We start from the raw sequence: 13745 nt of genomic DNA on the forward strand, positions 1-13745 counted from the left end.
GGTCTGCATGGTGGTTTGGTTCCCTATACATCAGCTCCAGTAATGCAGGTCACTTAAGGCTGAGTGCTGATGTCAGAGGTCTGGGCAGGAGTGTTGTTTTCCTTTTCAGCCTTGAGTAATACCTGTGCATTTTGATTGCCCTCGATGGATTTGCTCACATCTAGCACTCCTCCAGGAGCTGGGCTGCAGGAAACAATCTGTTGATGAGGTGTGAGCAGGGCTACATTCCAGCTTGCTCACTTTTATTGCCTTGACAAATTGTGCTGCCTGGAGCAAAGCGATAATTACAAACCCATCCTACTTAACAATATCTATTATTACATAGATGAGCTAAACATGGAACCAAAGTCACTGAATAAGAAGGGGTCATTTTTATACAAGACCTTATTATGACCTAGACCTACTTAAAACAATAAAAGAGACAGGAAAAGCATTATGCACGATTAATAAGATTTTCAGACAAGCAGAATAACTGGTATAGCCTGATGATCTGATTCATGAGATGGACCACTAGAGTCTATAAAGTCTAACAAATGTGTGGAGCTATAACTTCTCCTTTTTTATCTGTTCACTTTTATTATAAGTGAACATTTCAGGCTGCCACAAGAGTCTATAAAGTCTAACAAATTATCCTTTTTTTATCTGTTCACTTTTATTATAAGTGAACATTTCAGGCTGAGAATTTCATGGTGATTCTGTATTGCAATTCTCAGGTGCTAAAGTCTAAAAATCTTTAGACATTGTTTAGGTATATGTAAAGCTACAGCACCCAAAAATAAAGCAGTCTTGATTGTTACAGTAATGGAATGCAGAAAAGCACTAATTTAAGTTGGGGATTTTTTCCAGTTCACTAAATCTCAATAATGAAACAATATTCTGTATAACAGAATAGTGTTTTCCCTGTTATCTTACCAGGTTTTTAATATGTCTGCTTTACTTTTCTGCTTTCCTTCATGCTGTTTTCAGAATTCTATATAAACATCAGGGAAATGTAAAATAGTGTATCATTCTTAACCTTCAATTTCAGAGGAAGATGGAGATTTCATGTCATGGCCACTATAAAATTATGATTCATTGAAATTCAATCATATGTATGTTGTAATACTGATTTCTTTTATAGCTTTCTTCAGGCATCTGCTAGAAGATTTATAGTGTGTGCTATACTATTTTCCAGCCTTTCAATGTTCTAATGCTAAAAACTTTCTGACCTTTAAAAAGCCAAATTTGAGGGGCTTATCGACACTTTGTCATTTCAGCTCATCATTGTTCCCATACTCATCACTATTCTTCTTCTGGCAATACCTACATGAGTGTGAAAATCGTAGTCAAGGTTATTTTACTTCTGAATGTCCTTCACACACACATTTATAACTCTTCCAGAATGTCAGGGAATTTTCTTCTCACTATAGTGTTGTTCCTTTCTTCTCCCTCAGGTGTTTCACACATTCATATATATTGATGTGAGAAGCCTGGAGGTGCAGCCAGTCCCTTATTGTACAGAAAGCAAAATCAGAATGTGCAGATAAAGATCTGAAATGTGCACACCCCTCTCTTATAGAGCCTTGCTTATAGCCTGCCCTGATTATACACTGCTATTGCACTCCAATTAATGTGATTGCTGATAGCACAGGTACAGCTTGGAAAAAATGTCTGTTGCAGCCAAATGCTTGGTGATTTAACATGAGGTTAAGAAATGTGCACATCTCAGAAGAAGATAACAGCACAAATCAAATCAGTGTGATGCTCAGGCTAGCCATTCCTCATCTTTAGTATCCCCTGAGCAACAATCTACAGTAGACAGACAGATGTAGGCAACATCATGTCATATTCTGCCTAACAAAATGTCCCATAACAAGGGCAGCTCCCTACAGCTGAATCACAGGGGCAAATCTCATTGAGCTATAAATTACATGTTACCTGAGATGTCTGATTAAGGCCAGTGATTTAGACATAAATAAACCACATCTTTTTAGATTCAATTACACTTAAGGGCAGCTGCTTTCATCAGGCTATTGCACTTGATAAGTAGACCCATTAAAATTAAACATATGTACGCATACAAATACATGTTATTGGTTGAGTTTCATTCTTACTTACAGTCTTTGCACAGGGGATTGGCTTGCTGGGTAAGGTGTTCTTGAGCCTTTTTATGGTGCTTTTTACAATTTATAATTTCTGCTGCTATCATTATTTAGACATATGACAAAGAACACCATTCTAGTTATTCTCTGATCTGCGTGATGCTTAGTCAATTGATTTCTTTAAAATTGCTGTGCTGTAAGCATCACTCACGTTAACTTACATGACTGTTTTAACTTCTATTTTTAACAGTTTATTATTTATACACTAAGATATAACAAAGTTTGCATCTTCAGTGAGACTGCATGGTGTTTAAGCAGCTGTCCTGCAGTCACTTGAAACTTGATAAACAAGAAAATTTTGGCTTTTGTTGCTTTGAAGGTGTGTTTTGGGGGCAACATGGAAGCTCCCAACCTCCTGACAGGGTAGAGCTCCCTAGCTCCATAAGCTGCTCTGTGAGTGGTTTTGCAGCAGCCTTATGGGCACTTTATTACCACAGCAATTTTTTCGCTTCACTCAACCTGCTGACTGCAGCATCCTGGCAGAAACAGTCCCAGGTAGCTTAAGGCATCCAAGTCACTCAAGAGCAGTAACACTTCTGTGTGCTGTGGAGCAGAGCAGCTCTCGTCCTCATCCTCTGAGACAGAACAAAGCTACAACCAATTACAAATGCCCCTCTACTTTTCTCCACTTGTCTATGGCCTCTCCAGTGCCCAGAGAGGGGAAGAGAAGGACTCCAGGTTATACATGGTGGGGAAAGCCCAGCACTGCACTGCAGCTAAAACGCTCTATCACCCAGGAATCCTTGGACCACAGAGTCACACAGGATATATCACATAGTGCAGCCTCAGAGGCCCAGAGTTTGGGACTCATCAGTGCCTTTTGCTTAAAATGTTGTGGCAAAAATGGCAACTTGCTAGAAGCATAGAGTTCACCACAGTGCACAGATTTTGGTTTCTCACTTGCTGTTCTTTTCCTTCTAATTCAGTATTTCACATCACCTTACTGCATTAGTACCCAACTACTTCTCTTAATGTTATATAAGCTTGTAAGGCAAATTCTCAGATCATAAGTCATCTGCAACTGTGTAGAATTGTTTCTGTCATCCATTAGCTTTTAAATAATTCATGTCTTTCTCTATTTAGCTATATCCTTTCTCCACCTCATGCAGCATCATTTTCATCTTTTTTGTCTGACTTAGAGTAATATAATGCAGGACATTTAAAATAATTTACATTGATTTATTTTCTTCAGCAATATATTCTTTCTGCTTCAACAGGCAGCAGAAGTGTTCCTTTTGTTATTAAAGCAGAACTTGCCATTGGCACTGTTATGAGCCACTGAAGAAAAAGCCTTTTTTGTCCTTGTTCTTTTTTACTCCTTGCCCTCAACAGTTATATTAAACACTGCAGATAAATATCAGTTCAGTGCCTACATGTTTCTGAATAAGCAGAGTGAAAGAGGACAAAAAGACATATTTATCAGCTTCCTTTTGCAGAAGGCAAAAAGGGAATTGTCTTTGTTTTAGGAAGAATAAGGATTGTCTCAAAGGTTATCTTTTCCTTTTGTGACAGCTGATAGCATGATGAACATGGTGGTTTCTACCCTGGAGAGTCACATATAGCTGATAAACACAGTCAGATGACAAGAAAAAGTCATTTAGTAGCCATTACAGATCTGGGAGTTTTCCATGCAATTCCCTGATTACCCACCTGTTTCCTCATCTGTGATCCTGGGAAAATCACCATGCCTTGACCCCCAAGGGAGTTCTAGGACAAAGGAATGCTGTCCTTGCCATGCTGTGAATATGGCAGCAACTTAACTCTAGGGACTTGCTTTAGGAAAGGGGATTAAACAGCCCCTGTGAAACATCCCAACTTGTCCATAGCACCTTCCTGCACAGATGGGGGCTCATCACCTTGATCCATAAGAGTTGTGAAGGCAAGGCTTAAACCTCCCACTCAGGAAGCTGAGAAGAGAAGCCTGTCTGAAAGACTCCATTTTAGCAGGACTCCTAATACAGTTCTGGGCAGACATGAGAGAGCATAAAGAAACTTAGAGGGTTCAACCCTCTCATCTTTCTGATGTACACAACAACCTTTAACATTTATATGCTTACCCCAGCACATAACTTTGCTAAATACTCTTTCTTCTTGCCGGCTCTGTCCAGTAACAAATTTGCAAGTGCATTCCAACTGATATCAAAGTGAAAAATTCTTTTGTCTGAAAACAAGTCATTAAAATGCAGTAGATCTCTAATTTCTTAAGGCAAATTTCTCTTTAATGGCTGGCAGTCTTAAAGGTGACCTACAAAGCAAAAGATTCATTTTCCATTCTTTAATGCTTGTGTATAAAGACCATTGAAGATTTTATTTTCCAAAGTAATAGGACTATTTTTTTATGCATTGTCTCCCTTTTGGATCAGAAATGCTAGACCATCACTTTGTTCTCCGGGCTGCAGTAAACCTTGCATCTCTGAAGTAAGTCTCAATAAAGCCTTCCCAGCTCCACTGTTTACTGGCTGGCTGGCTCACCCAGGGACATGCCTCTATATCAGTGCAACAGCTCTTCAGTTAGTAATATCAATTATGATTCCTTTCAGGCAGAATTTGGATAAGAACCCAGACCTACCGCACGGGTAGAAGAGATCCAACTTGTTAACATTGTAGAGAAGGTGTTGGATCCCCATTAAAATCAAGCTCATAAAAGCTCCAGCTGACTGAAAGAAGCTTTACTGAAATGAGCCCAGGAGCTACTTGTAAGAGTCATTGTTGTCAACTCTGCCCAAATCCTCAATGTTCAAAAAGATGTTATTTTTTGGTTGTGCCTTGGGTACAGTAATCAAACCTAAATAATGATTAGCTATTATTTTCTTGCTGTGAATGGGATTCAGGCACTCTGTCTTCTGCTGATTTCAAAACGTATACCCCTGTTAAAAATATTAAATAATATATTAAAATAAATATTCATTAACAGATTGAAAATCATGAACATGTTTATGATCTCATTGTGTTCTTAGTCAATAAGAATATTCAAATATGAGATTTAGCATCAAATAAATCTAGTCATCCTAACCAGCAAGGGGTTGTTTTTTAATCTTAGTGATTAGTCTTCTATTGGAAATATAGAAATCACAACCATATAGACAAAGAGGGGGCAGTTTATGAAGCATAAATCTCCCTAAACTGGATGATTCATAACAGCACTGAATACAACTAAAATTGTGGGCTCCGTGTTTTCTCCAGTAATTTGAATTCTCTGTGCATGACAAATTTCAGTTGCACAATTAGATAAAGTTTTGACAGCAAGGAAAAGGAAATGTTCCTCCCAGGATTTTTACAGACAGTATAACATACAGGTCTCAGCAGTAAGTTCACAGGTGAAAGAGGTCCTCAAGGTCATATGCTTCAGTAAGATAAAGCACTGCTCCTCCTGGTGCTGCAAATGTAATTGCATAAAAGGTCATACTAAATTTTGCTTGATTTTTCAAATGACTAAAGACTGAACTTTAGTATCTTACAATATTGCAAAAACATAGAGGTGTTTTAAATTAATTTCTTTTCCCTGATAATGAAGAAAGGTTCAAACCTGTATACCCTAAAATACTACATCAGATTCTTGTAAAACAGAAGTAAAGGTTCATTTGTGAGCGAATACCCAGCTGCCTGTCCAGGATTTAAAAAATTCCACTATCTTAAGCTGATATTTAATGCTGGAGCTGTCAAAAGTTCATCATGTGCTTTGAAGCCAGTTTCAGCATCCAAATCAATCCAACCACTCCAACTACAAACTCCTGTGCCCTCTTAAGATAAAGAAATCAGAGAAGTGCCTATGCTACTTGAGAGACAGAAGACACCCTTTGGAGAGGTGCTAACACTAATCCAACTCCCTTCTAGGAGGACAGTGCTTTTATATTTCTTAATCTCAACCTATAAATTTCCCAAGCCTAGTACCAAGTTGCAATTCAAAGGCTGAACTGCAAAAATGATAAGATTTTCACCATAACATTTATTGAGCATGGAGAATTTTATTGTTCTTGGGAGAGGCACTTTTCTTAACAAAAACTGATATATTTCATGGAGAGAAAATTGACAAACACTGCCAGCAATATATAGATTTGTTATATCCTTTGGTGGATTTCCTTCAGGAGCACATATGCCCAAATTAATGCAGTATTGAGAAACAATTCACCAAGGAAATGGAAACACATCTGTTCCTTTGGATGGAATAACAGTGAGCTTTGTGTTGACTGTGTAGCATTAGAATTGTGTTAATTGCAAAAACTGCCTAATTTCATATAAGTTCCTAATAATTTAAGAATTCATTCCTGTAGATTTTCAAAACCTTTCACATTAAATAAATCCTTAAGCTTATCATTCTCAATGAGCATGCATTTTCCTTTCCTTCATAGTGCTTATACGAATAGTGTTTTATTAACATAAATGTATTTTCTCATTTTATTCTAAGAAAAACATCTATTTAGAAAAGCAAGTGTCAATACAAGATTTAAACTCTTTTCTCGAAATGAAATTCTTCAGGATTTTAGCTTTGTAATGGTATTTTTTATCAGGATGTTTACACATCTGATATTTTTTATATCCTCAAGTAAAACCAGTGATAGCTGGAAGGTCAACACTAGCAGTTTACTGGAAGTACACCGTTTGGTTTTATTATTTAGCAGTACATTAAAGCAGTGGATCTGAAAATGTACTAACCCTACATTAATTAAATAATGTAATTACAAACATTATTTAATTCTTTCCATTTTTACAAAAACAAACTCAAAGAGAGAACAAACTACATTGCTTATATCAGTATCTGTACATATCATCTAAAGAATATTGGTAAATAGTGCAAAGTTTAAAAAAATATTTGTAATAATTTAGCAAACAGATTTAACACATTGATATCCTACTTGTCATTATCCATCATTCCAAATATAGAAAATGCTAAATAAAATTTTGTCAAAAATTAAAAAAAAGAGATAAGTAGCTAGCAAACCCAAGCAATAATGAAACCATAAGACTGGCAGTGTGCTTTTAGGCTTTAAACAATTGCAGCTCCCTGGATTGTACAAGGCATAAGGGCTGCAAGCCAAGCAGCTCCAACCACCTGTGAAAAGCAGTAATCTCTCTGGAAGCTCAGTCTTGAATTTCTTGGTATTACAATAGAAATTTATATCCCCTCTTTTCTGCTTCTCTCACCTGAGGTACTGTCTGTTGGTTGTAGAACAAAATCAGCTAAGAATCCAAGGCAAGGGTGGAGGAATGGAAGTCTCCCTCTCTCAGTACACTTACCCACTTTGTAAAGCAGGGAAAAAAATTATTCCTTCCAGCATTTATCAACACTAAAGCTTGTTTATTTGGCTGTCATTTGAATTAGTTCAAACTGTTTGTTTATTGTCAGTAAGAATATTTATTTTGTTTTTAAGCTGGTGAATTGATTCTTCTGTTTCATCAGCTCCACATTTTCTTTCTGTCCTTCTCCTGTCCCTGAGCATTTCACAGAACTACGATGTGCCAAATTTCTACATTCTGATTGGGATCATAGTCTGCCCAAGAAAGCCAGTGGGATCCAAGAAAGCATCAACACAGCAATTAAGTTGTTGTTTTATGGTCTTCAGCACAGGCTGTGTTTCAGTAAAAAGAAAAAAAAAAAAAGTGCCACACAGAAGGGGACATATAAAGAACAAGAGCAGTAGCAGCATATGTTTTTGTTTTAGATCACTGTCAATAAAAGAAACTATTGACTTGCCAGATTACTTTTGTAATTTCAGTATTTACCAAACTTAATGCTACAAAAATAATTTTAAAATAACTTAACAAAAAAATAACTTAAACCATTAATTCAATTGAACAATTTGTTTACAGACAACTAAATTTATCATTGCTACACTGTATTTCTCAAATTAAATTATTAATACCTACTGCAAAATCCTTTATTCCCATAACTGCTTCTCCAGAAGATGTGGTTCTTCCTGGTTTATATGGTCTGCTTTAGAAGTACAGGTGGCTGGGGTGTTGTAACTGAGGATGAGAGCAGTTGAGTGGTGCTTGCTGGCTTCTTTCTATGTACAGGTGTCACAAGGCAAAGCCATCACAACAGGCAGTAGCCATGCACTGGCTGTCAGCCTGGGCAGAGGCTGTGCACTGGCAGCTTGGTTTACAGCCTCTCCCTGATGGAGCAGGACAGAATTGCTCAGGACAAAGTCAATGGCAGCTGATGCATTATGAGGGTACACCAAAAGCAAATAAACTACAGAGACATTCCTGGAGAGAAGCAGTGATTTTCCAGTCCTAGCCAAGCCCTGGAGAGACCAGATTTCCAGGAACATGGGGGTGCACAAGAGAGCAACCCCACATCAGCAGAGGATACACCTCACAAGATAAGCTATAAACTGTTGCTTTCTATCAACAAAGCAGCGTTTTCTTCAAAAGAGTACAGAAAGATGCCAGTCAAGGCTGCATAACCAAAGTTCTCAGGAGATCCACAGTCCATGAGGCACTTTTGACTCTAATCATTCATTTCATCACATTGCTGGAGAGAGGCACAAGAACATTTTGCATCTTTTGTCCCTTACACTGTTGGTATCTCCTGATCCAGTGTTAGGGTCCATTACACTTAAGGATGACATCAACTTTGTGGATGATAATCATTTATGAACACAAGAATCATTTAAAATTATAGATTTAATATAATCCAATGTCACAAAGCAAAATGTTTTCAAATAAAATCAGTTATAAATAAAAAGTAATCGAACTCATAGGCCTGTAAAAGATCTTGTAAAATTAAAAAAAAAATCTGTTAATTTGCAAGAATAACAATATGGAATATGATAGCAATAAGCTGAAAGACAGATATTATCTTCCAGAAAAAGGTAGCCTTCCCATCAGTATGCTGTCCTGGGTAAGTAAAACAGCATGAGATTTCCCTCTGAGCTGTGTTAATTCACTGCGAACAAAAGTTTAGCCTCAACTAATATGCACATACTTCAAACAGATAGGTCAGTAGCAAGGCCAGATATTCCAGCTGGTTTTAAAAATCCAGAGTTTGTATTATCAAGCTGCAGGGCAGATTCCCAGCAGGACACTTCTCAGACCATAACACCATGAAAAAGAAAACTTCTAGCTTTTTTTCTGTTAAATTAAAGGTGAAGGCAGAAAAGGTTTCTAGTCTTTTTTTCCCTAGTTCTCTGAGTGTCGATGAGTTCAATAAACTTTGAGAAAGACAAGACAGGAAATACATTACATATCAGATTTTCAGTTGGAGAAGGCAGTATTACCCTTTTCAACTATGATTTTTGCTGGTTTATACCAGGATCACATCTGAGTTTGAGCAAAGGCAAAATCCCTTGAGATTCTCAATTAGAATAACCTGCAAGGCTCTTTCTTCACCACATACTCCCATCTGGTTTTCTTTATTTGACTGCAAAGCTAAATTTTAGATTTGAAGTCAACCACGACTTAAAATCAGTTACTTAAGACAATGCTCTCCCCTAAAGCATTACTCTGCTCTCTCTTTGCAGGTGGAGCTCTCTGAACAGTGGAAGAGGAAGGGCTATTGAAACTTTTTTACTTGTGTTTGCTGAGGAGAGATGTGACATGTTCTTCAACCAATATTAGGAATATTGGGAGAATTGAGAATATTAGGAGGAGCATGGTTGTTTATTTGAAATAAATGGGTTTAAGCCAGCCTTGAGCCCAGGGGACAGTTCCATGTCCTGTATTAACTGAGCACATAGTTACATGCCCAAGCTGGAGATTATTTCTATCATCAAGGACAAATGTATAAATCCATTACATAGCTTATAATTTGAGATGATGACTGAAAACATACTGGAGCCTTCATTTAGACGCAGAAGTTTATGTACAAATAACTTGAAAATTATGAATTTAACAGAAAATTTGCATCATTTTAAATTCAAAAAAGCTGTGTTCTTTCTGCTACATGGTTCTGTGCTCTGAAATAAACATAAAAGCTGCTACATAACATTCTAAGTCTGAGAACATATTTCAGATTTTCAATTTCTTTTATTCATGATCAACTAGGCTTTGGCGTATAAAGTTTCACTTTCAGAGAAAGGAAACTTGATTCATAAAACAGCAGGCAAAGCTTTTCAATTTCCCTTTTAAGATTTGTGATAATCACAGGTAAAATATCAAAGTAACTTCTGATCACTATATTTTTTTTTCTTATAATAGATGAACTAGATTTTTCAAATTTCTTTATGTTTCAGTTCAGATATCATCTTTATCAGAATGTGAAATATATATATATAGATAGAGATAGATATAAATATAAATATATACTCTAATAAGAAAAAGTGTTGAGTAAATACACTCTTTCCAGCAGTCCAGATGCCAGTATGCTTGTGGTGAAAATCTTCTCCAGTCTGTTAAAGAAGTTGTGGTTTTACATGGGAAATAGGCGTAAATGACTATTTCCTTGAGAAAATAATGATATTTTCAAGAGATTTGTAGAGTTATGAATAAAATATTAACTTTGGCATGGCACACTTTTAGATGGCTATGACATACACGTGGATTCCTACAGCCTGCTTATTGTTTATCAGGGTCATACTGCTGAGCTTGGATGTGAGATCCTAGTGCCTACTGCACAACAGATAGGAGCTAAAATTCATCTTCACATGTGCAGCTCTCTGGGAAATGGAATGAGGCATTGTGTAGCCAACATCTGACTTCTTAAATAATTTAGTTAATTTTATCTGCATTGCATTGTATTTATTATGGCTGTCGTGTTTCTGTCGACACAAAAGACACAACCAGCTATTTTGCATAAAGGTTACACGTAATTCTGTCTCTTAGACTGAGTTGTGGTGTTGTGAATGAGGATTTAGAAACTGCCACACTGCTTTCAAAGTTTGCTAAGGATGTGCTTCTGAGACAGTACTGGATGTGGCAAAGAAGAAAATAAAGTGAAAGAATGGGAACAATTTGCTTCTTGCTTCATAACCAAAGTTTTTCAAAACATTTCCTACTTTTTGGTGAAAACCAAATTTCAACATAAAATAACATGTATCTTCTGAAATCATTAAGTACTGAGGGTTTCTTGCAAATATTGACAGAGGCTATATTTTTTCAACTGTTCTGTGGGATTGAAAATAGCATTACTAGGAAGACAAAAAGCACTCTCTAAAACCCACAATGAAAGTAAATTATGATAAACTCATTGCTGCAAAATTGACTCTTACTCCATAAGCAGCCTCACTCTTTCAAATGTTTGTTTGCAAAGCAAGGTACAACTGAGCAAGAGTGATGATTTCAGAACCTGTGCTGTTCAGATTGCTCATCAGTACCAATTTGGAGAGTCACTCTCAATTTGAAAATTTAAGTGATTCATTGCCTACCTATGAAGTGTTCGATTTCATAGCAGTCAACAGCTGAAACTTCTGAGCCAGAAGAATTTGAGTAGATTTATGGAATGATTTAAAAAAAAAAAAGGGGGAAAGGTCAAAAGGTCAATGTCACTTACATTTCTTTCATTAATTTTTTTCTCAGTTATCTTGAAAGAAATATCAGATGTTTAGAGTTTCTCTCCAACCTACTGAATACTAGAAAGATAAGCAAAAAAAAAAATGTACAAACACAAATACACTGGAAATCTTTAATTTTGATTTCCAATTTACGAGATATCTGCCTATATAATGCTAAGATGATTAGATGATACTAATAAAATTTAATGTGTCTTGTGTGCTTAAACTCTAAACCATTGGAGAAGGAACATACACTTTATTATCAGAGGCATGCTCTGATCTTGGGCAAAGGAGAGATAAAGTGACTGTGAATAACATCAAGATATTGTCCAAGAAAAAATGACTACTGTAAATTATATATGCATGAAATGAACAGAATACATTCCAATCTACAATCTAGACAGTCATGCCTTGTGTGAGCACAGCAATACAGCTTTGGGAAACAGGCAAGTGGATAGTTGGAGCAAAACACAGCCTCTAATCAATAAACTAGTCTTAATAGAGTTATATTTGGAAAATTATAGGTTCATTTTGCAGATCCAATTTGCATGATAACTACATAGATTTTCGTCACATTATTGGCCTTTCAACCACTAGTTAGCACATGGCAACATAACAGAAGAAACTATTGAGATGAGAAATTGGATGCCCATTAAAAAAAAATGGCAGGACAGATGTCTGGGTTATTTTTTTTTTCCAATTATCATAAGATTTTACTTCATTTTGATAAACAATAATGCAAATTTTAGAGCTTAAATGTCTAAAGTCAGCACAGCAGGTCTTCCTAGATCAAATCCTAGATCCTATACTACAAAAACCTAAAGAACTCGCAAATAGTTCTCTAACTAATATTATTAATTATAAATGTTGTCAAAGAGCCGAAGTACAATGATCTGTTCCTGGGTCTGAGGTCTGACAGCCACTGGCAGTCAGCATTGGATTCCCATCACTTTTAGAGTAGGCCAATTGTGGACCTGTGGTAAGCTCAAAGAGCAAATCCTGGAGGAAAAGACAAGATACAGACAAAAAATACCAGAGAAGCAGCCACAGAGTGCATTTCCTGGTTTGTGTGTTCCTGCACTCTGTTTTTGTTCTTCCTGGAGGTTCCTGTTGTGAGGAATATTATTTCAGTAGCATAGTCAGAAAGTCTGAGGGGACAAAGTCTGTAGGGGAGGATGACAAAGGAGGAGGTTAACCCTGAAAGTTATAGCTGGAAGGGAATCTGAGGCCACATATGGAATGGTTGTACTGAAAAGAGACAAGAGATGAAGAGAGATTTTAAAGCACGTGATTAGCTAAAATTCTGGTATGTTCAACCTTCTTCAAACTTACCTTACTGAAGTTAACTGTGCCAAGATAAATTACTCAGATTTAATTTATTGTCTTTCTCAATATATCAACATCTTATGGTTTGGACTTGCTTTTCCCTTCATCCTGCTACAGAGATGGAAACTTATCACAGTGTTCATTCTTGTCTGTGTCCATTGTTATTCAGAGAGAGCAATTGGCAGTTTCAGTCATTCTTTAAAACGCCTGTTACAAGACCACATTCTTCCTTCCAGGTTATGTTTTACTTTATGTGCCAGAAATTGAATGAGTTCAGGAAAAGGTGCTTAGCTCACTGTTGATATTTTTAGGGCGTTTTCCCCTTCTGTCTCAGAGTATGTGTACCTTTCAACACCTGCCTAAGGTTACATATAATGCTGTCAATGAAAATCCAAGCTATAAAATGAGAACATTAATAAAAATGCAGCACACTTCTAAGACCCCAGATATATTGTCTGGATACTTGCATGGGAATATTATCTTGCTCTTCAAACTCTACTATACAAACTGAAGTATTGCTGTTTGACCTTTCCTCCATTTCTCTTCACGGCCTTTCTGATGCAGATTAGAGTTCATATATTGCAGAAATATATTGATTATTAATGCTAAACATAGCTTATTTAACAAATAAATAGAGATTACATTTTCCAACTCAAATATGCAAGAAAATTTCAGTCGAGTGTTGCAGATACTTAGTTTAATTCCAACCTTCTCCCCAATGCAATGACAATTTAAAACACATATAGTGTTAAAATAGTGACAGTCTTAAGGATAAATTCAGACAAAGGATTAATAAAACTATTTAAAATGCCACACAAAGAACATGCAGCAGCCTGACTACACTGAA

Source organism: Passer montanus, unplaced genomic scaffold (assembly GCF_014805655.1).
Source record: "Passer montanus isolate IOZ18808 unplaced genomic scaffold, ASM1480565v1 scaffold10, whole genome shotgun sequence".
In the NCBI taxonomy this organism is placed as follows: domain Eukaryota; kingdom Metazoa; phylum Chordata; class Aves; order Passeriformes; family Passeridae; genus Passer; species Passer montanus.